This window comes from Dermacentor andersoni, chromosome 1 (genome assembly GCF_023375885.2).
Source record: "Dermacentor andersoni chromosome 1, qqDerAnde1_hic_scaffold, whole genome shotgun sequence".
NCBI lineage: Eukaryota > Metazoa > Arthropoda > Arachnida > Ixodida > Ixodidae > Dermacentor > Dermacentor andersoni.
This window is the reverse complement of record NC_092814.1, coordinates 197,666,043-197,692,509: the sequence shown is the minus strand read 5'-3', so window position 1 is coordinate 197,692,509 and position 26,467 is coordinate 197,666,043. Positions and strand designations below refer to the sequence as shown.

At 46.3% G+C, this 26,467-nt stretch overlaps 1 long non-coding RNA gene across 1 annotated transcript; it reads left to right on the top strand.

The window, feature by feature from the left end:
* The first annotated feature begins 15,737 nt into the window (after positions 1-15,737).
* On the top strand, positions 15,738-24,430 carry LOC129380841 (uncharacterized). Its single transcript, XR_008609056.2, has 3 exons — positions 15,738-17,924; positions 19,061-19,197; positions 24,312-24,430. It is a non-coding gene; the product is annotated as an uncharacterized lncRNA (long non-coding RNA).
* The last annotated feature ends 2,037 nt before the right edge of the window (positions 24,431-26,467 follow it).

The following is a 26,467-nucleotide window of genomic DNA, read 5'->3' as shown; positions in this document are numbered from 1 at the left end:
GGACACGAGAACGAGTGGCGTGCGCAGACAAAAAAGCAGGCGTTGCGTCGCTGACACACGGCGGTGGCGGTGGTTGAGGCGACAGTCGACTCCAAAGCGAGAGAGACGCCAATGGAGGACGCTCGCCCCCCACCGGGGCTTAGCGGATTGCGCGGTATGCCTTGGAAGTACCCTACGGGCGAAGATGCTCGCCAACTGAGAAACGAGATGCGATGTGCGAAGTGTCGTGAGCAAAGTGTTCGAGCGCGAGTGCTGCTTTCTCGTGCTGAGAGGATGCAACGTAATTGTGTTCGGCTTGTTTTTACACACTTGTAACACTTACTGGCGACAAGCATGCTGCACCTTTAGGTAGTGCAGCGAGTGGTCGCACGTGTCGCTGAGGAAGTCGACCTCAAGCGCCAGACGTGTACTTCACTCTGCGGCTCGTTGTGTCTTGCAAGAAGTCTGACCCCTCCGATCGTATAACTTGATGCATTACCAAGTGTGGAGCCGGCTTTCGCCTTCACGTGTTACGGGAGTGTAACATGCTGCCGAACTTTTTCTTTATAATGGCGCTGTCTACGAAAACGCAAGCCTAATGCAGCCCAGCTTTGAGGACGGTCCTCGTGGGACCGTCCTCAAATTAAATAACGAAATACTTCTGACTCCGTCGGAGCTACACCTCCTGGTTTCACAGCACTCATTGGCCTAATGCGGAGACATTCATGTGCTGCTGATAGACTGCAAGACGCGCAAGCATCATCAACGCGCAATACGCACAGGAGACCATCTCAAAAGATGCAAGAGACTACAAGTGGCGCACAAGAGACAAGGCGCGCAATAGACAAATCGTTAGACAAATCGTGGTGGAAGAACTTCTTTTTGGATTGTCTCAAAGTGCTAGTATATTTGCGCAGGCATTTGAAGTACTTGTCCCACTTTGAACAAGATTTAGAGCGTTTCGCATCACGGAACAGACGTTTTTTCCTTCCCGACAGCCTCCGAAGTGTGTTAGAAAACCAGGGTTTTCCTAAATCACCGCGAATGCCAACGAGAGGTACATGCCTCTCAACAAGCCGCAATAATTTATTCTTAAATAACAACCAGTTTTCATCTACTGTACGAGAAGGAGCAGTCTCACGAAAAAAATTTGAAAAAGTGTTCAGTTCAGTGTTAATTTTGCTAAAATCTGCTTTGTTGTAGTCCCTAATGTATTTGGTCGAGGGCTGTCTGAAAGGAACTGGGATGCAAAGATTAAATAGCAGTAAATTGTGGTCGCTTAGACCAGCTACGGATGATAGCGATGTTATTGTTTTGGGGTTAGAAACAAGGACAAGGTCTAGAATGTTCTCCCCACGGGTTGCCACATTAACCATCTGAGTAAAGTTAAATGTAAGGATTGTGTCAAGAAAATCTTTGGATTGCCGGTTATGTGCGTCTAGATTTGCCCAGTTAATGTCCGGAAAATTAAAATCGCCACAGAGCATAAAATTCGCAGACGGGAAGCGTGAGTAAAGATTCGCTAGTACAGAATTTAGTTCATGGTTGAAAGAAACATCACAGTCAGGAGCGCGATAACAAGCAATAATCACAGTCATACTTGACCGAAGTGATATATTTACACACAATATTTCATGTTGACAGTTCAATTTGGTGACATATGAAGGAACACTTTCTTTCACAAAAATCAAAATGCCGCCTCCCCTGCGCCCCAACCTGTCAAGCCTATGAACAGCGTATGTTTGGCTATCATTTAGTAGCTCGTGGTCAGCAATATTTGGATGCAGCCAAGATTCCGTTAGTATGGCAAGGTCAGTATTGTTGTCTTTCAAGATAGATTCTAGGGCGTCTTTCTTAGGCAGGTAACTACGCATGTTTGCGAGCAAGACCGACATATTCTGATAAACGGGGACAGGAATCGAGGCGCGGCATGTCTGGGGGGGAAAAGAGGGACGCGCATGCCTGGAGAGACGCAGTGACCGCTATGCCCTCAGTTCAACTATACAATCAGATTCAGCGTTGTACGTGAATTGTTTGCCATCAAGCAGCAGCTTGTCAAAGCGAAGTTTAAATGATCTGCCGCTCTGTTGTCCATGAAGATAAAGTTTCCTTCGCGCCTGTCGAACTCTGGCTGAGTAGTCCTCGCGAATCGAAAAATTCGTGCCCTTGAGCTTAGAAGCCACTGCGAGAATTCTTGATTTTTCTTTAAATCTTGCACATCTTACAATAATAGGCCTAGTTTTGTCTTGCTGGTAACGACCAAGTCGGTGTGCACGCTCTAGGTCGTCTGTACTAACGGATAAACCGAGTTGCTCGGAGCAGAATGATACTATTTTTGTCTGAGACTCAAGCCAAGTCTCACCCTTTGCGTCTTGAATTCCACAAAAAAGTAAGTTTGAACGACGCAGGCGATTTTCTGCATCATCGCATTTTTCGGTAAGAACTTTGATGTCAGTGGAAAGTTTTGCAAGGCTACCATTCACGTCCGCCTTTAAACCTATTTCGTTTGACTGAGTAGACTGGACAATTTTCTCCAGGGCATCAACGCGAGCCGAAAGGCTGGTCACGAGGGTCTCGATGCTATTCTGTGATGCTCGGATGAGAGAAAGTTCGGACAGAACAGAGCTTTGTGATGTTTCTATGCGAGATATGGCCTTTGCAATAGTTTCAATGGACGGCGGTGAAACGTCATTTGGTCCTGGGTTTAAATCTACGTCGCCCGACAGCAACAGGAGCAGAGTAATTGTGTTAGCATTGATATATAGAGATAACATTTCACACAACAGCCCACAAAAAGTTCCAATAACACAAGGGGGGCACGACACCGCAAGAAAACAGCGATTTCCAGAGCGGACACAAGCCGCGTTCGGAAGGTAACTGACCTGCGTCAAGAAGGGGATTTTTGTGACCACTGTCGTTGCGGTGGCGTGCCCCAACTGGCCCCAGTCCGGTGGTGCAATATGTAGTCGATGCGGCTGTCCCTCGTGCATAGTTGCTCGATGTTGCCAGACGAAAAACCGGACTGTGGCAAGGAACGGCCTGCGTGAGGTGACTTGCGAAGAATCGTTCAGGGCCATGGGTTGCATCTGGGCGGGTGCGCTTCGGTGATAAGCCAGAAACGTGTTGTTGCCGTGGAAGCTCAGCCGAAGCGACAATACGAACCACAGGACGAGAACCTGCGTCAAGAAGGGGATTTTTGTGACCACTGTCGTTGCGGTGGCGTGCCCCAACTGGCCCTAGTCCGGTGGTGCAATATGTAGTCGATGCGGCTGTCCCTCGTGCATAGTTGCTCGATGTTGCCAGACGAAAAACCGGACTGTGGCAAGGAACGGCCTGTGTGAGGTGACTTGCGAAGAATCGTTCAGGGCCATGGGTTGCATCTGGGCGGGTGCGCTTCGGTGATAAGCCAGAAACGTGTTGTTGCCGTGGAAGCTCAGCCGAAGCGACAATACGAACCACAGGACGAGAACCTGCGTCAAGAAGGGGATTTTTGTGACCACTGTCGTTGCGGTGGCATCTAAACCATCGGTTTAGATGCTGACACAGCTGTCCGCTGCTTGAAGCATTGAAAACCTCGCATCACCGCCTTCCACAATGCTCATAGCAGGCCAATCATCTTCGGTCGATGGTATGATGTTCCAAGAGGACAGTTCGGCTGCACTGGACGTTTTGTCAAGACCAGCCTGTTCGAGCACCTCGGAGAGCCTTGGCCCGACAGCTGCAACACTGCGAAAGCGAAAGTCACGTCGCGCAGATGCATGGAAACTCGCCCCTTCGTTGTCCCAGACACCTGGTATACCAACTCGACGCACTACGACTGACCGCAGCCAGTGCGACCGACCCCACTTAGCGAGACAGACGGCGGTTCAGTGTCCGAGATCGCTTGCCTCGTTTTTCCAACTGGGATATATATATATATATATATATATATATATATATATATATATATATATATATATATATATATATATATATATATATATAGCAATGTATCTCATGCGGACAAAGAGGCGCATTTGGGATCGGGTGCATGGAGAGATGAGCAACTAAAGAAGGCGCTCTTAACCCAACACGAGAAGCATCTATTAAACCTCGCGCTCAGCGAACGAAACAAAATCCAAATTTATGATGTTGTTCAAGAACATAAGCCATTTGAATTTGAATTATGCAAAGTGGACGTTAGTTACCCTCCTTGGATATTAACAAGTCCTAATATAGAATTATTGGTCGACGGCATTATATCTAAGAGAGGCATGTTCATTGTAGCCAGACAGCAAGTGGAACTCTCCCAAATTTACTCATATCCCCAGTACATCCACGTATATACAGACGGTTCTTGTCGTGAAAATTCCTTGACTTCAGCGTTCGTCATTCCACATTCGGCGCTAAAGCAAACACATAAATTATCGCGAGAGACATCTTCCACCATTGCATAACTGTTTGCAATCCTGTGTGCTTTGCGTTTCATAACATCAGAAAAGAATGTGCACAAATGGGTTATATTTAGCGACTCGCGAGCCGCTTTCACATTGCTACAAAACAATAAGAAAAATTGTTTGAACATTTTGCTATTGTATGAGACGCTCAATGAACATACAAAAGCAAGCGCAATGAATCACGTAATTGCATTTCAGTGGATACCTGGGCACTGCAGTATTCCTGGTAATACTGCAGCGGACGCAGCTGCGAATCGGGCGCACAATAACGCGGAGACAGCCAATCTTCCCCTATTGCGTAGTGAAGTCACTCTGCTCCTGAGACAGATATCCTGTCGTCTCAGCAAAACTACTTAGTTTGCTCAGCAATCTAAGAACTCGAAGTTTAGTTGAAAGACTCATGTATAAACCTATCGATTCCGGAAAATTTAAGAGGACACAGCAAATTTGAAACATTGGTGCACCACCTGCGACTTGGTACTGCATTTACTTGGTACCGACTTGGTACCGCCTCCTCTCCATTACGATATATATATATACAGGATCCATTATGAAGCGCATGATTTTATCACGCGACTATCCATGGCAGCGCGGTAAAACCGATCGAGAAATGTGGGGAGGGTTCTGCCCTGCCACAGTGGATAACACGGCGCGATGGAGCATTCCCTTGAACAGCGATACGCTATCAAGTTTTGCGTGAAGCTTGGAAAGAATGCAACCAAAACATTCCAGATGCTTCAAGAGCCTTTAAGGAAGACTTCATTTGAAGGTCACTGTCCGGGAGGCGGCACAAGGCGTTCAAGGAGGGCCGGGAAGAGGTCGCCGACGAACCCCGTTCTGGACGCCCAACAACGACCAGAACCGATGAAAACGTGGATCGTGTGCGCGAAGTTTTGCGTTCCGACCGTCGATTGAACCTCCAGAAAATTGCTGACACCCTACACATCTCCACGTTTGCGGCACATGGGATAGTGACCGAGGATCTGCAAATGCGAAAGGTCTGCACGAAGCCTGTGCCAAAAGTGTTGACGAAGATCAGAAAGAACTTTGAGTTTTGCGCTGTCAAGAATTGTTGGATTTGATTCAAAATGAGCCCGACTTTCTTAACTCTGTCGCAACCGGAGACGAATCCGGGATGTTCGAGTACGACCCAGAATCGAAAAGGCAGAGCAGCGAGTGGCACGCAAAATCATCCCCCCGCCCCAAGAAAGCGCGAATGAGCAATTCAAAACGATGCTTATTTTCTTCTTTGACGCCCGAGGAATCGTCCATCTTGAGTTTGTACCGCAGGAAGAAATTGTCAACTCAGCCTTTTACCTGGAGGTGTTCAAAAAATTGAAACGCCGGATCGCGCGCGCGAGGGCTGACATCAAAGACACGCTCAAGCTCCACCATGACAATGCCCCCAGCCGCACGTCCTTCATCGATACCCACTCCCTGGCCCGGAGAAACACCCCGGTGGTCCCCCATCCCCTTTACAGTCCCGACTTGGCTCCGTGCGACTTTTTTTTTTTGTTTCCCCGACTGATGAGAGCGCTGAAAGGAAAGAATCGGGAGACCGTGGAAAACATCCAAAAGCATGTTACAGCGTTCCTGAGAGACATTCCCGCTGAGGATTTTCAGGCGTGGCAGACACGTCTCTGCAAGTATATTGATACAGGGCGAGAGTATTTTGAAGAATTTTAACGATTTGTACAGGTCCAGTCAATAAATCTATTTTTCCCAGCAAATGCGCATTACTTTCATAATGGACCCTGTATATATATATCTATATATGTATATATATTTCAAAGAGACAATGAAGGCAGAGAAAGCGTAGGGGACGGTTATTTTGATATTTAATTTAAATGTAGAAATAATAAAGATAAAGCAATAAGGTGCTTTGCCAATTTAAGCTACCGCGGTGGCAATCCTCCCGTGCACTTTCTTGGGTATAGTCATGAGTTATATTTGTCGCGAATTCATTCCGTGATCAAAGTTCGAAGAAAACTCGTGGACAGTACATCTCGTCGGATTTTACGCGAACCTGATGCGATTCGTGAAAGTGGCGAATGTTCTCTGTGCCGGCGAAAATTTTCATAATGCATAATATGAAAGTGGTACTAAAGGGCATCACTCACTCCGCTGCCAAACACATTACGATGATAGGCAGTGTGAGCTGGTAATATATATATATATATATATATATATATTGTAACGACGTGGGATCGACGAGTATGCGTAGCAGCACCGCCAAGAAACGCACTTTATCAGTCGTCCAAGGGAACAACAACGTCGTCTTCGTTTTCCCCGCTTCACCTAAAAACCCGCGCTACTTCAGCGTCGTCCCCACTGGCGCTTACCCGCTGAATTATGGTTCTGCCAAATATAGTTGTGTCATTTGCTACCCCTTTAGAAAAGATCATCGTCCCGGTGATAGAGGCTTGGAAAGCAGCGGTAAAGAACTGCGCAGTCTTGGCAGTCCTCATAGTACGGCTTCATACGCAGCACGTGAACGACCTCGGGTAAATGCCGTCGGCGCTTTGAACAGTGCGAGCTGTCTGGAATGACTTCGTAGTTGACGTCACTGATGCGTCGGAGAACTATGTAGGGCCCGAAGTATTTGCGTAGGAGCTTTTCAGAGAGCCCACGCTGTCGAATAGGTGTCCAGACCCACACTTTGTCGCCGATGTTGTATGTTACGGCTTTGTGCCCAAGATTGTAGCGTCTGGCGTCACAGTCCTGTTGTTCGTGGATTCGCAGACGCGCAAGCTGCCTAGCTGCCTCTGCTCGGTGTGTTATCTCTTCAGCACCCGTCTCGTTGTCGTCGAATTCATGAGGGAGCATTGCGTCTAATGTTGTTGTAACCTCACGGCCGTATACGAGACTGAAGGGCGCCTTGCGAGTGGTCTCTTGACGAGCCGTATCGTACGCGAAGGTGACATAAGGTAAAACCTCGTCCCAGTTCCTATGCTCTACATCTACGTACATGCTTATCATATCAGCCAATGTCCTATTGAGTCGTTCTGTCCGTCCGTTCGTTTGAGGGTAATACGCAGTTGTCTTCCGGTGGGCGGTACCACTTAGACGTAGAATGATATCTAAAAACTGGGCCATGAACGCAGTACCTCTGTCCGTGACGACTACTGCGGGAGCGCCATGCCTTAAAACGATGGATTCCAGAAAGAATCGTGCCGCTTCATCTGCTGTTGCCCGTTGCAGGGCACTTGTCTCGGCATATCTAGTGAGATAATCCGTGGCAACGATTATCCACCTATTACCAGTAGTAGACGTTGGGAAGGGGCCCAGAAAGTCCATGCCTACTTGTGCAAATGGTGTGGCCGGTACGTCAACAGGGTGCAGTAAGTCGGCTGGTTTGACGGATGGCGGTTTACGACGACGGCAATCCAGACATGTCTGAACGTAACGTTTAACGACCGCAGTAAATCTCGGCCAGTAGTAATTCTGCCGAATCCGTGCCAGTGTGCGAGTGTAGCCCAAGTGCCCAGCAGTCGGCTCGTTGTGGCAGGCGTGTAAGATTTCACGTCGAAGCGGTGATGGAACAACAAGGAAGTAGTTGCTGCCGCTAGGCGAGAAGTTCTTCTTGTAGAGGACGTTGCGACGCAAGCAGTATGATGCCACCCCTCTTGCAAAGAGCCTCGGTACGCTGTTGGTTCGTCCTTCGAGGTAATCAATAAGCGGCGGCAATTCAATGTCATCCCGTTGCTGGCGTGAAAGATCGGCAATATCCAAGAGTCCCAGAAAAAGCGTCTCGTCATCGTCTTGTGCTGCCGGCTCAACAGGAGACCGAGAAAGGCAGTCGGCGTCTGCGTGCCATTTTCCCGACTTGTATGTAACAACAAAGTCGAACTCTTGGAGTAGAAGACTCCAGCGTGCGAGCCAGCCAGGAGAATCTTTCAAATTAATGAGCCAGCAGAGGGAATGGTAATCACTAACGACGGTGAAAGACCGACCATACAAATACGGACGAAATTTCAGAACTGCCCATACCATTGCGAGGCATTCTTTTTCAGTGGTGGAGTAGTTAGCTTCGGCTCGGGATAGTGTCCTACTGGCGTAAGCAATCACTTTTTCGCTGTCGCCCTGCCATTGTACTAGCACCGCCCCTAGACCGACATTACTAGCGTCTGTATGCAATATCGTCGGGGCTTCCTCATCGAAATGTCCTAATACGGGAGGCAATTGCATGCGTTGCCGGAGCTCGTGGAATGCCCGCTGCTGGTCTTCGCCCCAAGTAAAAAAGGAAATTCGCAATAAATCGCCGGTAATATGCACAGAGTCCCAGAAAACGTCGCACGGCTTTTTTGTCTGATGGAACCGGGAAATTAGCGACGGCGGCAATTTTATCCGGATCAGGTCGGACTCCTTGGCTACTGACGACGTGACCGAGGAACTGGAGCTCATGAAAAACAAAATGGCACTTCTCAGGCTTCAAAGTGAGACCAGAGCGTATCGCTTCAAAAACAGTTTTCAGCCTTCGTAAGTGTTCGTCGAACGTTGCGGAAAAGACAATCACGTCATCCAAGCACACCAGGCATGTTTGCCATTTGAGTCCGGAGAGCACAGTGTCCATTAGACGCTGAAATGTTGCTGGCGCCGAACACAAACCGAAAGGAAGTACCTGAAATTCATAAAGTCCGTCAGGCGTCACAAAGGCTGTTTTCTCACGGTCTCTCTCATCCACTTCGATCTGCCAATAACCGCTTTTCAAGTCCATTGAGGAAAAGTAGCACGAGTTTCGCAACCTATCCAAGGAATCATCAATACGTGGCAGTGGATAAACGTCCTTCTTTGTGACCTGATTGAGCTTCCGATAGTCGACGCAGAAGCGCAGGCTACCGTCCTTCTTCTTCACTAAAACTACAGGTGATGCCCACGGACTATTAGATGGTCGAATAACGCCATCTTCCAGCATCGTCTTCACTTGTTTATGTATTGCTTCGCGTTCCTTTGGGGCCACACGATAAGGGTTTTATCGGATGGGTCTGGCGTCGACATCAGTAATGATGCGGTGTTTGGTAAGTGGCGTTTGACCAACTCTTGACGCAGAGGAGAAACAGCCCTGGTACTGATTGATGAGCTCAAGAAGACGGTTCCGCTCAACGGCCGTTAACGTCGGATTAACGTCTACAATTGGTGCAGCTGTGTGGATTGTAGAGGCCGACTCCTGCGCTAAGTGGCAGTCTTGTATTTCTGTCACTTCGCCGAAATAGGCGACAGCAGTGCCTCTAACGATGTGTCGGCGCTCCTTACTAAAATTTCTCAGCAAGAGTTCGGCGCTTCCGTCGATTACATTGATGAGTGCTCTGGCAATGGACACACCGCAATTCAGTCCTAGCGCACTGATGTGTTCAGCTACTCCAGTCCCACTTTGCAGGCTGTCACAGCGCACCTGTACGAGAGAGCAACTCCGCGGCAAAAGTATGACGTCGTCCGCGGCAATACGTAAGCGAGGTTGTTGTGGCTTCTCATGGGTGACATTATCCGAACTCGTGGCCAATGTGACGCTTCTGTCAGGGATGTTAATCACGGCGCCGTACTCCCGTAGGAAATCCATGCCCAATATAAGTTCTTTACAACACCCAGTAAGGATGACGAGGGTGACGACGAAGGTTGAACCGGCGATTAAGAGTCGGGCCGTGCATTTCCCGACAGGTGTCATCAACTGACCTCCGGCGGTTCTTATGTTGGGCCCGTGCCATGGTGTCTTCACCTTCCTCAGTTTGTCAGCGACCTGTAAGCTAAGGATTGAAAAATGGGAGCCAGTGTCAACCAGAGCGGCTATTTCGTGGCCGTCAATGCAAACGATGAGCTCGGCGCTGACGATGTCAGTTACGTCTTTCGTACTTCTATCCGTCGTATTCGTCGTTGTGCTGGGCGTCTTTTTCGTCAATGCAGTCTTCACGTCGTCGTTCGTCGATAACGGGGGATGTGGAGCAGTTAGAGTATTGGCAACCTCACCCCCGGAGGTCGCTGCGGCTAGTTTCCCCGTCGATGGCTAGGCGATCTGCCCCTAGTGACATCGGCAAAACTGCGACGAGTCGGCGAATTGTAGCGCGCCGGAGATGGAGAAGGAGAACGTGGTCGGGGCGTCGTCGTATCTTGTGACTGACTGTTCACAGGAGCGTCGTTGTAAGCGCGTCGACCGTCGTACGGAGAATAAGCATAGTTGGCAGGAAAGTTTGGGTGTTGAGCGGCGCGATAGTTGTTCCATTTGCGGCAAACTCTATAGACGTGTCCAGCTTCACCACAATGGTAGCACACTGGTCGACGGTCGACGGTGCGCCACAAATCGGTTTTCCGACGCTGATAGTTCGGCGGTAGCTCTCCATGGAGCCAAGGAGTGGCGTGCGCATGTCGAAATTACGGCGTTGTTTGTGCTGGCATGATCGGCGGGGTCGGTAGAGTCGACGAGGGTGACGATGTCGGCTCTATTTGTGGCGTAGGTGGTGTTGTAGTTATGGGTGTCAACGGCGTTGAAGTTGCGTTGAGTGGACGGCGAACAGCCTCCGCATAAGTGAGGCGCCGCGGAACGTTGCCACAGTCTGGCGCTGAAAAAGCTTGCCGTACTTCCTCCCGGACTACATCAGCAACAAAAGATAACGCTGGCGTCGGTTCAGTAGGCGCAACCACAAAGCCGAGCTGCCGAAGCTCTTCTCGCACCACTTCTCGGACAACTTCACGCAGAGACATGCCGTTACCCGCAGCCAGTACGGAAGTGTTCGCCGCCGAGTTGCTCATGTCATGCTGGCGGTATCGTTGATGCAGGGCCCGTTCAATGGCTGTAGCCTCTTTTGTGAACTGTGCCACTGTTGTCGGCGGATTTCTCACAAGGCCGGCAAACAGTTGCTCCTTCACTCCTCGCAAGAGATATCGCAGCTTTCTTTCCTCTTGGGCTAAACGAAGCTATGATGAGCCAGCCAGACGAAACTGCGTATCACTATACATGAGACGGGTAGTGGACCTCAGCGACGAAGTCACCCGCAGCTGGCGCAGGAACGCCAGCACCGACCACAGAATCTACATCTTCGGACGCCGTCACAATGCTCTCGCGCGAAAGCAGGTGCGTGTCAATGAGCTAGCTGGCGTTCATGCAGGCCAAACGCGTTCCAGCACTCAGATAACTCTCGCACGAGATCGCGTGCCAAGTTCCACCCAAGGCACAAAATTTGGCCACAAGAACAACACACCCAGAGACCCGGCGCATGCAATGTGAACACCAACTTCAATTACCGAACTGCTTCGGCTTAATCGAGATTTTTCACATACATTTGCCCAAACCACTGCTTCGCCGCGAACAGCATCAGAAGCTCCCCTTTTCCCTGAATAAACATTTTCAGCAACATCGACGGCTATAGTAAGAGCTAGAAAGGTTAACCTCTTAAAACTAAGACATGTCATGTGACCGTGGCAAGTGCGGTGTCCAGATGTCAAGAATGAGAGATAAAGAAAAGCGAAAGAGACAGACGTACGAAAAACGCGCGTCACTGTAGATAAAGTACGTTCACGCATGAACTTCAGGCACTGCAATCTGCGGAAAGGTCAAAAATGCGTGTGTAACACACGACGCAGATCGAGGCGTCGATCATCCACGGTTGAAGATAAACGTGTTATCTTACCATATTCCCTTCATTTCTTATGACTTAGCGAACGCGCTATCACATCCTGAGGACGCCCTCATCATTGCGCACACACACACACACGCACACACACACGCACACACACACACACACACGCACGCACGCACGCACACGCACGCACGCACGCACGCACGCACGCACACACACACACACACACACACACACACACACACACACACACACACACACACACACACACTCTGAGCGATATATATCAAAAAAGAAGACGCATGTATTGCAATTCAATAACGCGTATTGAGGACACCAGTTGATCAGTTCGTTACACAAAATGCGGACAATACACAGGCATAAGAAACTCAATCTCCCTGAAGAGATTCTCTCCTTTTGACCTGAAAGGACAGATCGTAACCTTTACCGCTCCTTTCCAGCGCGGAAGCGGTAGCACAACCGTATGCGGATATTTTTCAGCCTCGTGCCCCGTCGATACGCCACGCACTTGCACCGCGCCGGCGCGCAGGCGCCGGCTAGAGCAAACACAACGCAGACACATCTGGCAAGAAGCCAGCCAGGAAATAAAAATTCGAGTTTCCGTTCGGTGTTGTTCTTTTGTTCCGGGCGTAACGACATCAATCGCGGTCCCTGCTGTCATACGAAGCGACCCCGCGCACAAAGTCGCCGATGCGCGACCGTGGCGTCCAATTGAGGTTGACGTTGATGCTCGGCTTTTGTCGTGCCGGCCCAAGACGGTTTCTAAACCCGGCGAAAAAACAAAGAGGGCCTGCTATTGCTTATTTGGTGCGACAGCGCTGGGGGGATTTGCTATCGAAATGGCACAGCCCGCTGCTAGCGCCAGCTGAGAAACAAAAGGCTTAGCACGCAAGTAACGGAAGACAAGGGACGACAGCCTCGACGTGCACAAGACCAGCAGACAAAGGAGGTGTTTGAAGGAAAGCGGAGCCACGGCCAGGAGCATCGACAATGACCAGATAGCCTCTCTTTTTTTTTTACTTCCGGGCGCTTCGCTGTGCTTATAACTTCCCAATATTAATTTTAATGGCGGCTTTCTTTGAAAACAGTCGCCGTCATATGCTTCATGAATTGAGGCAGAGGCACTTTCAGGTATCTGCAACACATTATTTGCCTCTTTCATTCAGTCATGGATGTCACAAACCGTGGGCCCAAGTACTCGAATCTCGTCGATAGCTTCATCACGGACGTTTACGTCGGGCAAGGCCGGTCTGTTACTTTGAGGGAGGCGCCTTTCGGGAATATGTATGCGCAAGTCTTGCTAATCAAATCGTGTAGCCGTCAAAGGAGAAAAGCATTTGCCCAAGTGAGGGACGCGTAGTGGTTCTCAAGGTGAGCTTTTTAATCACATTCGAGCCGCTAAACTTGAGCAGCCCCTCCCCTTCATTTCCAACTATATAGTACTATGGGCGAAAAACTTGTGCGAGGCCTCGCGAAGACGGTAATATGGTGCTGCCCTCGTTTTTACGCTGAAAGCGAATAACAGGAAGCTGCATTGTGAATGGCACGAAACAGAAAATAAAGTGGCAGAGAAAAGCCAGAAATATCAAGCTCGGAGTGAGGACGTACACAAGTAGGGAAGGGAGGGATGCTTGTTTCCGCCGTCTCAGCCCGTTGGAAGCTATCAGCAGGGATCAGCGATCAGCGTCGCTTGTTATTGTTAGCTCCTTCCCTTGAATTCGTGAAGTACAGGGGAGCACTATAGTGTTTCAGTGGATAAAACGACGTTTTCTCAATAAAGTGACTGGAACGCCAATGCATTTCTCCGCAAAGTTCGGGAATATCTCGAAACTGGTGTCAATCTGAGAATTCGTTCCAAATGGATCCACCTTGTGAACTCCACGGTTAGAATTTGTAAATTGCAATATGGGGCGATAAGTAATTAGTTAAAAACTTAATTAGTGAATTTCTGTTAACTTTGTAGATTATGTATTTCAATTTTCTTGTGCAAGCAATGTCAGCCTCTTCAAGTAGACCAGCTCATGAGCTAGACTTGTGCTATCGGCCACAGACAACCTTTAAAAATGTTTTAACGTGTTCGCTGAAACACCCTGTATATGTTAAGCCCATCAAGTTGCACATTTTCCTTATTAGCTGTATAGTTAGTGCGGACGCGCGTTGTCTTAACTCCCGGAATTGTGGCCAGATTGAGCCCAGCTATATTAAGTGCGCATGAGCCTCGCATGACCTATATGTAATAGGGGTCGGCGAACATTCGAAGTATTGAATACGAACCAAATATTACACTAACTATTCGTATTCGTATTCGAAAATGAACTACACTCTAAAAAATTTCACACCCTTATGGGTGTAATGCGGGTGTATTCATCTTTTCACCCTTGTAAACACCCTTGAAACACCCTTTTTTAACGGAAAAGGGTGTTCAACAAGAAAACACCCTTGGAACACCCCAGTCTTTCTAATTTACACCCTAATTATAAGGGAGTAAGTGAACAAGCTTACAGTATATGATAAATGAACATTGCCAGTTAAGGCGTTGATATTGGCTATACATGAAACGCGCGCTACCTGCGCTTGAATCAGGTAGCTGGAATGATTAGATCGGGGCATCTAGGCAGCAGGCACTGGCTCCGAACAGCGGTCAAAAATGAAGTTTCCCACCAATGTTGATATCGAACGGATGACACTAACGCGCAGACTTTGTATAGCCAGATATCTGCAAAAGGCTTCATATGATCAATGGCAAAAAATTTACAATGCTATCACTGAATACTTAAAGGTGTGCAACCAGTTAGACTGAGAATGGTTAGGAGTGAAGGCTAAGGGTAAATAGCTCACCAACTTACGGTTTGTAGACGACATTCGCATACTCAGCAACGCTGCAGACTATTTGCAACAAACGTTTGAGGACCTTGGCGAAGAAAGTGTAAGAGTCTGATTGAGAGTTAGTATGCAGAAGAGAAAAGTAATGTTCCGCAGCCTGGCGAGAGATCGAATGTCATGGTCGGCAGTCAGCCTCTAGAACCTGCGCAGAAATACGTTTATTGAGGTTAATTACTCGCAGGGGCCTCTGATCAAGGAAATTAACAAAAAAAATTAGCTGGAGAGCTTACGGCAGGCATTACTAAATCATGACCAGGGAGCTTACTGCTAATCATTGCTTTCTACCGTTACTAACGTATGGGGCCGAAACTTGGAAGTTACCAAAGAAGCTTGGGAAGACGTTAAGGACCGCGCAACGAGCGATGGAATGAAAATTATTAGGCATGGCGATAATAGACTGGAAGACAGCGATGTGGATTAGAGAGCGAATGGGGATAGCTGATATTCTGGTTGACATTACAGACAGATACCTATCCGAACCCCGCCACCTTACACATCATCTACCCGGACGTCTACCCAGACAATGCGTGCCCCTCGTGCGGGGTCACGGCGACACTCGCACACGTGCTCTGGGAGTGCAGAAACGCTCCGCCCGACTCTACCTCCGACAAGTGGGAGAGGACGATACGAAGTCCGCTCCTAGAAGATCAGCAATGGGCCGTCCAGCAGGCTCGCGCAGCGGCCGCCAGGTACTCCCTGTCGGTCCCTGCGTGGGAGACGCCCACTGCGCGCTGACGTGCGTCCTGCAGGACTTCTATTAAAGTTTTTCCAATCCAATTAAACGAAGAAGTCGTGCTGGGCATACATTGCAAAGCGTAAGGGAGAGAACTGCTGGTCTATTGGAGTTGCAGAATGGATGCTAAGGGAAGGGAAGCACAGTCGAGAACGGCAGAGAATAATGTGGACGTGATGGAATTGGGAAACTTAAAGACACGTGGAACCAGTTAGCACAAGACAGGGGTATTGGAGATCGCTGGAGAAGCTTTCGTCCTGCGATAGACGTCAAAATAAGCTGATGATGATGATGATTATGTGACGACATCCATGCCAGCTTCGCGGCATGTCATTCATGTTATGTCATGCATGCGTGTCATGCACGTTCTGATAGCTCGATTTACGTCGATTGCGGGGGGGGGGGGGAGGGGGCGGAGGAGTAACGGCGTGGCCAAGTGGGGCACGCCGGGCACTTGTAACGCTCACTAACAGTAAATTTTTTGCTACTATGGCAATGGCCCCGCTCCTTCCTCCTCCACGGTCAATTGGGACCCCCCCCCCCCCCCTTCACACGCAAAAATTTTCTGGCTACGCCACTGTGGGGAGGGGGGTGTAAGATTGCTCTAGACCCTTCCCCCTAACTTGTCAACGGAAACGGGGGAGGGGAGGGCAGCTGCCGCCGGGCCGCAAACCTTAGGCAGCCAAATTACCGGCTGCATTTCCCTTTGGACGTGAATACTGCTCTAATGTCATTACACTGTCGGATTCGTGGCAGTTCGAGGGCATGCGACAATAAAAAAAAAAAACATACAGCCATCAGCAAGGCTTAGCTTGAGCAGATCTTTGGGAGCTGGGCAAGACTCTCACAAAAAAAAAAGCTTGGCACCCCTCTTACATGCATTGCCAACTCTGGGTCACCGCTGACTGCACATTTCCGGTAAAAAAAACATCACACAGGAACTCCTCTCGGATTTGTCTAAGTATGTGTAAGCATTGTGACTCTTCCTCATCTACACGCAGTCCATGTCGTTATTAATGTTATGAGACTTGATCCGACGACTATAAGCGACAGCGCTGCGGCGACACGAACTGCTGAGGTCGGCGGCGCCAAGTGAATGGTGCAAGCAAAGTACTGCAGGTGGCGGGGCCAGGTGCGCTGGTGAAGTTCCGTTCGTTTTGAGCCGTTATCGCTCTTTAGCCCTTCTCATGCGCGTCGAACCATTATCAACCGTTCTCCGGCGGCGGCTGCTTGTGTCCCGGCCGCGCGAACCGTATCTTGAAAGCGAACAGCATTGTGGACAGAGTGTGCCCACTGCTGAAAACTTCGCGCGCTGTGTTCTCGCCGTTTACTTCGCTTTGAAAACAGACGCGCGTACACCTATCTTGAAAGTGATCTGCGAAAAGCGCATAGTGCGGCATGAGCTGAAAGCTTCGTGAGCGCAGTGTTCTCGCCGCTTCGGTCGCTTTGAAGCGAGAGCTAGCACGAAGGTGAATTCACTCGCTGCTGCGGGTTCTATTTTGAAAGATATCGTGCGGTACGGAATGACGGACGGATGGTTTTTCTTGTTGGGTAAGTATAGAATGCTTACGTTATAAAAAAAAATCGCAGGGTTCGCGAATTTCGCGATAACAACCAACACCAACCTACTCCCCCGCCCCCCGCTGAGCGATGCCGTCTTGATCGCCCTCTCCCAACCCCGGGAAAAGGGACACTACCTCTCTATCTCAGTTGAAGAAACGATGATGAAACGTTAACAACGACAAGAACGACATTTCCTAACGAGTTGTCTTATGGCCTCCGAGATTTGCGCGCGAAGCTGGCGCGCGCGAACCTGGGAGGCCATAATTGGCCGCTTAATAGCATAAAAAGACAAAAAGATAATGCCAAACGACACAGTTAAAAATTCAGACAACGTACTGATCTTAGCTATACTGTTTGGGGAAAAGAAATAAAAAAATAGACAGCCGTAACACACGCCACTAAAGCCACCACCGCCGGCATAACGCGGAACCAACAGTTGGCAACATTGCTTCGTCCGCTTCGTCTCCGCAACGAGAGCCGCCATCCTTTCGCGCCGGCCGTTTTGTCATAGTTCTGTTTTTCTGCAAGTCCGTGCACGCAGCTCATCGGTAGATGCACGGGTGCACGGCGTCGCATTGCGACCTGCGGCATTTTCTCGTGTTCGCGCAATCGGTGTGAAACATGTCGCATGTGAAATATTTGATAGAAGTGCCTCACGTCCAAGTCAAGCCGCCGTACGAGTGTATGGCTGTGTGCCCCGTTCTCGGAAGCGTCGACGGGTTTCCGGCATGCGGATTTCAGGTACGTGCAAATGCGTTTCGCCCTGCTATTGAGCTCCGGAGCGAAGCGTGCAATATTTCATGTGAAAGATGCAGTGACCGTCATCATGGTGTGAATTTCGAGCGGCAAACGAGAACTGTGGCACTTAGCGCATACCGCGGCTGCTAAGCCAGCGTGGAAATTGTTTTACGTTATCGTAATATGTTGCTGTCAGTCTAATCTGCCGCTTGTGGACAGCTAGCCCATTTACTTTTGCTTGTGGCAGCGATAGGTATATAAATGGAAGCGGTATTAATTTTCCAGAGCAGACAGTTGTTTCGCTCGATGTTTGGTCGTGTTCCATGGCGTTATGAAAGCTAGAAAACTAACTGGCTTGATCGTGCTTAGTTCCAACTCCAAAGGGCGTAACGTTGGCGCTGTATATGTTTGTTTTCCGTGCCGCGAGTACCACTTTCATGCTTTTGTTGCATGAGAGTGGTAGCTGCTGCATGCCGTCTGGGCAGAATACAATAAAAGCGTATTTCCTCTTTCATACGTATGCAATGTGACGTAACAAAATTTCCAGCGTTTTATTCGGAATATCCAGTATAGTTTAAGAAGAAACTCAAATTCTGTCTTAGCTTAGTAGGCGTGAAACAAGTGAAACTCTCATTCCTTTTTGAATTGTTCGCCCAAACCGCACCGCCCGCAGATGCGTCATCGGGTAATTGACAGTAGCTTCGCTACGTGAGTTGTTTTATGCGCCAATATTGCCCGGTTAAGTATCCTGTTAATTTATGCCGACGCTCGTTCATCTTGATTTTAAGCGATTACTATCCCCGAGTACCGGACGATGCCAAACTTGTTGCGAGGTGTAGCAAACGCGGGAAATTCAAACTAGCGTGGCTGCAAGTTCCTGTTTTTACGTTTCTTGCATTCAAAGCCAACAGACACAGTATCACTGATTTATTTTCATTTCTGCTGTACTTGATCAATCTAATGTGACAACTGCATTTGCTCTTTAATGTTCTCCATTTACTGTGTATTCAGCTTGGCTGCCAGAAAATGCTTGAATTTTTTGCAGTATCCAAGTGACGAAATATTTCACTGACGGCCGTGTGTGAAACACGCAAGATGACAAAACTGATAGCAAAATGATGAGATGTTTTTTTTTATAGCGTTTGGACTCGACTTTTGGTGAGGATGTCGATCGACCTTGGGCCTGGTGACAGCACACCCGACATGGCCAAAGTGCAGCCTATCAGTTTAGTGCCCCCGAATGGACCATCAGCATCGGAAAATGAAGCAGAGCCAGGTAGGGGCAATTTTTATTTTAGAACAGAATACTGACAGCTGCCTCTTTTTTTAAGAACTAAATAACTTATTTAGAAACTAATCCTTTCTCTTTGTGCAGCCTACATAGAATTGTTTTTTGCTTGTTATACAGATCTTCAGAAAGTAGTTCTTCTGAACCCTTTTTGCATGCACAAATGAATAAAGAGGAGTGCACTTTCTGAAGAAATTGATGCATTGAAATGTGCGTTCGACACACAATGAGATGCAAAATAACCAACAACTTTAAAGCGGTAAAAAAAACAAGTTTGAAACATGTTCTAACATCATAGCCCGCCTTGGCATACGGATCTAAATATAACAGCAACAGAGGTGCATGCAGAGAAGTGTTTGTAAATGTTTGCAAGATATGTACATTGTCTAAGAAATTGTTTTTATTTACTCGGAGCTTCTTGGTGTCATGGCAGTGCAGTAAAAGCTCAAAATGATGCCCCTGCTCCTAATAAAGCAACTTTAGATTTTAAAATTAAATTATGGGCTTTTACATTCCAAAGTCACAACCTGAAGTTTTGGGAACCTGGCCTTCTTTAATGTACACCTGAATCTAAGTGCATAAGCGGTATTGCATTTTACCCCCATTGGAGGGCAGCTGCCATTGCCTAGATTGAAGCTGGGACCAGCATGACTGAGCAGCATGGCATCATAGTACGTGGGCTATAACCCCAGGTCAAAATGAGAAATACTGCTTAGAGCTACAAACTTCTTGGCTCACAAGCACTTTGCACTAAGTTAAAGGAGTATGGAGTACTGACAGCGACCGTTTATGTACCAGTTTCTTTTAAGGCTGACTCCATTATTAAGGTGCGAAGCTTCAATTAGTCAAAACCAGCCTAAATTACAGAACCAGCTCAAGACACGCACCATGTATAGCTGGATTTGGAAATGAAAATGGAGTCAATTCATGTCGCCGAAAATGGAGGTGGCAGTAACACTATTTCATGCATTTTGCCTAAAACATAGTCAATTATAATTAATCAATTTCTAAAATATTCTTGAAAAGTTTTTTTCAAGCATGAAAGGAGGAGCCAAATGGTGTTCAGGTGCACGAGTGGCTAGTTGCACAGCACTTCTTGCATGTATTCACTGGCTTCTTTCAAGCTTGAAAAAAAAAATTGTTGCACCTATTGAGCAGTAGAAAGCTGGATTGGGAATTTTTCAGTATGCTCTACAATTTTCACACTGACACTTTTGCTTTGAATATAATATTTGAGCAGTTAAATAATCGTTAATAACAAATTACCTAATTAGGAAAAATGCAAGAATTGGTTTCACTTCCTCAAAACGATGGCAAACGTCATTACATTGGTGCTGTCCAGCTACGTGGCACTTGTACATATTTAAAGCTTGCACAAGTCACACAGACCACCTGGTACTTACAAGGCATATATAGAAGCGGCTAAGCTGTGTGAGCCAGCCATGTGTAGCGAATCATGAGAAAGCCATGTTTCTTTGACTTAAGGGCACGATGAGATTTACTTGCTCGACACCTTGTGTCAGTGTGTTCTAGGCCTGTTCGTAGTTTAGCTGCTGCAGAAACAATATTTCTTCACATGTAAGCTCATATGCATCTTTCATGTACATTGCCTCGTGTGTCCAAAATAAACCATCCTCGCGCTTCCTTCATTAAGACTTCATCTGTTGCTGTGCTAAATTTTTAACATGCAACTGCACAAATTTTCATCTAGTTCTCATATTTCCTCGTTGTTTGGTGGCTTTGTTTCTGAACAAGTTGTTTTCGTTAAACCCTGTTGCACACAGCAGTACACAGCATTCCTGCCTAGAGTGGGAATTGTTTTTTTCAGATTGACATTAATACACCTTGCCTGGGCAATGTAAGGCATTCTACATAACACGGCCCTGCAATAATGTTTTATATTGCATTCCAGCATCATGCAAAAGCTGTTTACTTACCAGATTAGAATATGTATAAGTGTTTGAAGTAACAGAACTGGAAGAAGCCAGCAGATAATGAGGCCAAGGAAAGCATAAAGGAACATGTTTTAAGTTTTTTATATGAAGTATAGAAATGATAAATTCTGCGTAAATGAAAGTGGATTAAAAGATATCCACCTGTGGGTGGGGAACGAACCCATAACCTTCACATTACGCAAGTGATATACTAACCACTGTGGTACTACGGCCGCGTTCGAGCGTCGACAATCTGAGGGGCTATTGTGGACGGTTGAATGCTGCCTCGGTGGCACAGTGGTTAATGCATCGCATGCGTAATGCAAAGGCTGTAGGTTCGTTCTCCCTCCATGCCTGGTTGTTTTTTTACCATTTTCATTTCCCTTTATCATTTCTACATTTAAATAGAAAATTACAAATAAGTTTCCACGTGCCTTTCCTGGCATCTTCCAGCTGTGATTCAGAAAAATTTTGACCCTCAGTATCCTTTCTTCTCGTTTAAAAGAACAGGAGCTTCATTTGAAAAATAATGAATTCACCTTGTTCAGCATCTCAATGTGGTCTCAAATCTTATCACAGCATGTGTATTACTAAGTGAAGCTTTTGTAAAGATGATGATATAGCATGGGACCTAATTAGTAGCCTTTGTGTACAGATATATGACTAGTCTAATAAATAGGAGGATTTTAAGAAGCACTTCTAACACGGTCTGATCATGTGTTTAAAGAAGCTAATCTAGCATGATTTCAGGCATAACTGTTGCCCCTGAAGAATATTTGAATCATCTGCATTGGCATTGTTTTTAGAGAGCACCAATACTGCTTTGATTGAAGTAGCCTCGTGGAACATGAAGCATCGCTTCTTGCTGAGTCAAGGAAATATTATCTGCATATCTGAGGTGCATGTGTCATATGCTCGAATGCTGTTTAAAGGCTGCTAATAAGAAAATTACTTCACTTGCCTTCCAGAGATTGCTTCAGTAGTCTATGCTACTCGATCATAAACAATTTACCAGAGTGAACATTCATCACAGTTGGCTTTGCAATGTTTATGCAAAATACCACAAATGCCTACTAGACATGTGGCTGCACTAAAACTTGGAATTAATGACCAGTAAGATTTATAGGACAGAAAAACTTAGTTTATTACTCCAAAACAACATGCCAGGCACTTCGGTTATTTCTGCCATAAGAGTTTCTTACAGTAATTACTAGAGGGAACTCTGGCGCTGCAGTCGTACCACCATGGGAATGGTGGGAAGCACATGGATTTGTCTAATATTCGAGCTTGTGAATTCAAACGTTCTTGTGGCTTCGTATATTATACGCTATATAAATCTTATTGTCGATTTCAGCGCAGTCTATACTCTTCGAAGTGCAGAAGACGGTGCCAACACGCACAATTGCTATTAATTGCAACGATTGAGCTTGTCCAGGTGGCCAAATTGAAAGGCGCCAAGCGTCTCAAGGCACTGGTATGCCCGTGATAAATTCATCAGGGCGTTGCACTCGCTTGTCGTTACATGCCTCCGTGGCTTAATGGTTTCAATATCAGACTTCTGTTCTAGAGTTCCTGTGTTTGAATCCTGTAATCGGACGATTTTAATGTTTATTTATTTATTACACAGTATTTGACAAAGTCACAAAGCCGTTTGAAGCCAAACAGATGAAGTTTAGGCAAATCCATGTACTTCCCATAATTTCCATGCTGGTGAAGCCGTTCTTGTTTGATCTTCTGTAGACACTAACGTCAGAGTTCCCTCTAGTAATTATTGTATGAAACTCTGATTTCTGCACCTCGCTCGTGCAGAAGCGGCACCACACCCGTTGCGTAAACATGCACTACCTTTCGGCCAAGTGTGGGGAATGCTGTGAACTCGCCCTGTACAAAGCCTGCACTAAGTAAAACAAATCACAACGTGCAGTTGCTGCCACGTTGAACTGGTGTAATGAGTAGTGAAATGCAGCACCTCCTGAACTAGTTCAGAAAGTGCAGGTTAATCAAGTGGAGATTATATAGTAACAGAAGTTGAGTGATTCTGCATTACATTCGCGAAATATACTTCATGATACTTTTCCATTTATTTCCTCAGTTATTAAGAATCCCTTTTGCATTGTTGGACGGAACTACAGAATGCCAACATATTTTCTAGCATTCACTGGTAGCAAACATGTAAAAACTTGTTCTAGTTTCTGGATTGCCGCTTTAACCATTAACCCCCAAGTTAATTCCGGAAAAATGTACCAAATTTTCCAAATTTTTACGTACTCAATTTTTGGGTGTCATTCTCATTCTAAAAATATATTACTTCATTGGTCTCTGGTTAGAAATAACACAAAAATAAGAGCTGCTCTTGAGGGCAGCTTTCCCTCAATGCCGACTGTAACTCATCTTTGACAATAACAGCAGCATAACATCGGGCAGAAAGAGTGTGACTCGTCATTGGCGATATTGGTACTTCCTCCAGTCACTAGTACAGCTTGGGATCAAGGGTTAAAGGTTGCGACTTCGTTGCTGCCCAATTTTAATTCTGCAGCTGTTAAACTTGGGTGTAGCGTGTGTATGCGTGTGCATGCATTAAAATGACTTCACGCTAGAGCAAAGCAACTGTAGCGCAGAGAGGCATTAGTCATCTTTATATATTTGCTTTGTAATGATGCGCTAAGTTTATCTTTTGCAGTATAGACTTCGCGCTCTTTGGCCAAAGATGCCCTTGTGCTACTAAAACCTACCAATTAATTAGCTTTTTGCAGTAGCAGGTGCTTATTCCTTTTTCAGGATCGGTGTGTGAGTTTTAATTTGTTTTTCTTGAACTGTGCAATTCCCACTCACAGGACTGCATGTCATCTGAGGTGTTCCTTTTTCAGTCAAGAATGTTGAGGTTTTGTTTGTGAAACTCGATTTCTTGCCTCAAACGAGCTTGTACAAACTGACCAAGCTGATAATTTTACCTGCTCATATGTGAAATATGTTGCGGTTATGAATCCTCATAATGAATGACACATAGCATAAACATTTTATCTATTAAAACAATTTAATGAAATTTTTCATGTCTTTCGTGTTCGTGTTCACTTCTCTACTCTCGTGTCCTGTCTGCATGCCTCACCTCTTTTTTTTTGCATATTAAATATTATATAAACTTAACCATGCTTTTTTACCACAATGCAGGGGGAAAAGGTTCCGGTAACACCATGCATTCAGTATGGTGGCCCAGACGTGTATGCAAGCAACCTCCTTCACGTGGACCAAGAACTACTCTGCAGTGTCTCGCTGACTTCCATGCGAAGCCCTCAACATTCTCGTCTCAGTGGAATGGCTGCTCATCTATCTGCGTGTCCATCACCAAGACGGCCAGTTGTAAAGCTCCTGTACCCGTTTAAGAAAGCTTAATGATTTTTTATTTAGTTTTCACGGTTGGCCGTAGAATCTTACCATTTTTGACGTTTCTAACATTTTTACCTGGCACAAAGTGGTGCAATAACTTTAAACCAGTGTAATGTATTTAAGTGATGATCACTCTAATGTCTATCTGGTTTTGTTAGTGTTTAAGAAATTTCAATGTCTGATCAGGTAACAGCATTTGAATTTGTCATCGTGGCTCGTTTCAATGAGCTGCTAGGAAATAAGACGCAAAACTTATCACACGCCAGTTGTAGCATTTTTTTTTCATGACTACAGTATACACGTTTCAAAAGATGGAAAGTGGGGAAAAAAGCCTCAAGAACATAATCATCCTAGGATTGTCATGTCCTTACAACTCTGCAATGACTAATGCCTCATACATCTTGGGAGCACATTGGTCGCAATGCCTACAGGTATACTTGATAAGAGAATAGCTTGCACCCAGATTTGCCACACAGTTGATGGCTGATGGCTTTTGTTTGTCGATTTCATGTTACTACTATGTATTCAATATTCATTTAGATGTAAAGGACACTACAGGCACTGAAGTACCAAATGGCACTTGCATTTCAGGGGACAAAGTGCCCAGCATACCTGTCACAAAACGTGTTCTAGGGGCTACCTTGCCTCTATAGGTAAATCGACACCAGATGCTCTGTGTATAGTGTAATCAGTGTACTTGTCTGGAGTGCTTGAAAGATGTGCTACGGGCTTTACTGGCACTGTCTGAAGATAATGCATGGTTCTAGAAAGCCTGCAGCTGAGCATCTGCCACCATACTGAAGGAACTGTACTAATTTATTGTGTTGATGTTGAAATTTAGGAGCTGCAATGAATAGTTGTAAATGTGGCAGCGTTGCCAAACTAAAGCACAAATTACACACCTTGACTCACACAATGCACTCTGAAAGTTTTGCTACGTGGTATCTGTGTTTGCAGCCTGACCTTATGGCACCTTTACGAGCAATGGCAGGTGATTGCAGCTGCTGAGGCTTTATCAACTGGCAAGTTGAAAAAAGAATGCTGTGCCACCAGTGTGGCTGCACATTCCAAGATGCAAGCTATCTTGAACCAGGTGTTCGGCAGACAGTACATGTGCAGCCAAAACATGGTGTTTGAGCCCTATAGGCAACTAGGGTTCACAACTGCCCACAAGTGTGCTGTCATAACAGAAAGTTGAGAACATGCAGCATTTTTACCGGTGTTCGAAACATTAGTGCAAGTCATTCTTTCACCAATGCTGGTAATCATGCATATGTAACGAGAAGAGGGCATTTGTTACACACAAGGGGTCATGTGTCAAGTTTAATTAGATCAGTAATCTATGAGATGGATTTATAAAAAGCATACCTTTTGTTCATCAGTGGTCTCTTGGAGAGATGACCATTTTCGGCAGTTTAGTTTTGACTTTTTATGTCTAGATTTGGTGTGCATATTTCAACTATAGCTAACAGTCAGTGCTCTGTCCTGCCCAGTTTTTATGTTGTCTTTGTGATATTTGCAATATTTTGCAGTTCAGCTGCAAAATATTGTCTATACCATTATATATTGTCTATGCAAGTATATGTCTTTACTATTACTAGTTTTCATGTTCAACTTTTGTGCAGTGCTCACTAGTTATTACTAGCCATGTTTTGTTCACATATGCTCTTGGATTGTTGCACGAAGTGACACAGACACAGACTGCAAGCAGACAGGACGAGCGCTAACTTTCAGCTAACTATATATATATATGTGTATATATATATATATATATATATATATATATATATATATATATATATATATATATGAACTTGAGTGGTGCTACAAGGTAAACAGAACAAGTATTTAATTTCGACAGTTTCGATCGGTGGACCGATCTTCATCAGGGTTTACAAAAAAATGGCAGTTCGGCCCTGGTAGTGAAGACACCAGACCGG